The sequence below is a fragment of the Meleagris gallopavo genome, chromosome 13 (assembly GCF_000146605.3).
Source record: "Meleagris gallopavo isolate NT-WF06-2002-E0010 breed Aviagen turkey brand Nicholas breeding stock chromosome 13, Turkey_5.1, whole genome shotgun sequence".
Taxonomy (NCBI): domain Eukaryota; kingdom Metazoa; phylum Chordata; class Aves; order Galliformes; family Phasianidae; genus Meleagris; species Meleagris gallopavo.
Genome location: NC_015023.2, coordinates 11750650 through 11752582, shown reverse-complemented (window position 1 = coordinate 11752582; position 1933 = coordinate 11750650). Strand labels below are relative to the sequence as shown.

The 1933-nt window shown below is 57.5% G+C and overlaps 1 long non-coding RNA gene across 1 annotated transcript; it reads right to left on the bottom strand.

Annotated features, from left to right (window-relative positions):
• Positions 1–848: 848 nt before the first annotated feature.
• On the bottom strand, positions 849–1916 carry LOC104912995. Its single transcript, XR_795065.3, has 3 exons — positions 1805–1916; positions 1572–1637; positions 849–1079 (listed from the first exon to the last, which is right to left on the bottom strand). It is a non-coding gene; the product is annotated as an uncharacterized LOC104912995 (long non-coding RNA).
• Between the last annotated feature and the right edge of the window lie 17 nt (positions 1917–1933).

Genomic DNA, 1933 nt, shown 5'->3' with positions numbered 1-1933 from the left:
ATCAGGGGGAAGGTTCTGTACTATGGAGAGTGGTGAGGTGCTGGGAACAGCTGCCCAGAGAGGCTGTGGATGCCCCGTCCATCCCTGGAGGTGTTCAAGGCCAGGCTGGATGGGGCCCTGGGCAGCCTGGGCTGCTATGAAATGTGGAGGTTGGTGGTCCTGCATGCAGCAGGGGGTTGGAGTTTCATGATCCTTGAGGTCCCTTCCAACCCTGGCCATTCTGGGATCCCTTTATAGACACTGCACCCCCGCTGCGGGTTTCCCAACCGGTTATAGGCATCACATCCCATTCTGAGCATGGGATACTGCTGAGGGCATTGCATCTCATCACAGGCACTGCACCCCGACATGGTCTTTGCACCTTAACACGGGCACTGGTGGGCATCACATCCCTTTGGACCATTGCACCCCAACACCAGCACTGCAGTCCATGCAGCCGCAGCCACCCCATCCCCTGCGGGCTGGCGGCTCTGCCAGTCCCACCCCGCTGCCAGGAGGAAAACAAACTGGTTCTCTGATGCCCCACTTGCTGCCCAAACGTTACCGCTGGAAATGGGCACGGCCTTTATTACCATGCTGTTGACAAATGCTCATAATAATGAGCTGCTCGTTTGCCCTGAGGATTTCTGGTGGAGGAGAGAGCCTGGGATTTGCCCTTGGGTATCAATTGAGAGGGGAAAAAAATCCTAGAGAATTACCTTGTGAAGGGAAAGTGTTAAATCCAGAGAGCTGGGGAGGCTGGGAGGAAGCCAGGCATGTGATGGGTGCCAGCCCGGGCTGTTCCCCAGGCACTGTGCCATACCCCCAAAATCAGTGCCCCCCAACCCCAGGGAGCAGAGGCACAGTTGTACAGTTATATACACACAGCTTTATTCAGGCAGCTCATGGCACACTACATGTGCTGAGCACTGACACGATCCGAACGCACACATAAAAAAACAGATACAATAAGGTTAGTTTTCCTCAGCGTGGTGGGGGGGGCCGCTACTTGCAGCAGCTGCACTTGGCAGAGGGGGGCCCTTTGCAGACACAGCCCTGTGCACACTTGGCACATCCTGCAGGGCAGCAGGAGCAGCAGCCTGGGGGGAAAAGAGACACATTTTGGGGGTGAGGGGATGTTCTGGGATGCTGGGTTCCCATCACCCCCCTCCCCACATTGATGCTGTGATGGCTGGGCATCATCCCCAGCCTCATTCGGCAGTGTCTCCTCCCTCCTTGGCTACCTCCCCCAGGCACCATCACCCATGCAGACCCCCAAACACCCTCCCACCCACTCTGAGCTTGTCTGGAGCAGACAGAGGGCAAGCAGAAAGCATCCCAGTGCTGGTTCCCCCCTGCATGGCATCACCGGGTGCTGAGCCTCGGGAATATCTAGATTTGGGGTTATGTTTATCACACATGGGAAGAGTCAACCTCCCATCCTCTTAGGACCAAAAGAAAAAGAGAATGAGCAAAGTGATATCTGGGAAAGGGATTCCTGAGCCTGATTTGATGTGATGTGAGTGGAGATGCGTAGTGGAAAAAAAACACTGAGTGTTTCTGACCTCCGAGGGGGATGGGAGCTGCCTTACCTTTTTTGCACGACGTGCATTTGCAGTTTTTACATTTGCAGTTGTCCCCGCACGTGCAGGTGCCGCCTGAAAGAGAGAGAAAATGAGGATAAAAGGGGAAAAACGGCCGGACTCCCCCGTCCCAGGCGTCCCCGTCCCAGGCGTCCCCGTCCCAGGCGTCCCCGTCCCACGCGTCCCCGCTGCAGCAGCAGCCCGCAGCCCCGCAGGGATGCTGCAGCCCCGGCAGGGCTTACCGGTGGCACAAGGGCAGTCCTGGGAGTCCATGATGCGGCTGCGGGACGTCAGTGCTGGGGCTGGAGCATCACGCCGCCCGTGCCGCCGCTATTTATCCACGGCGGGAGAGAGGAGTGCAAAACCTCCGC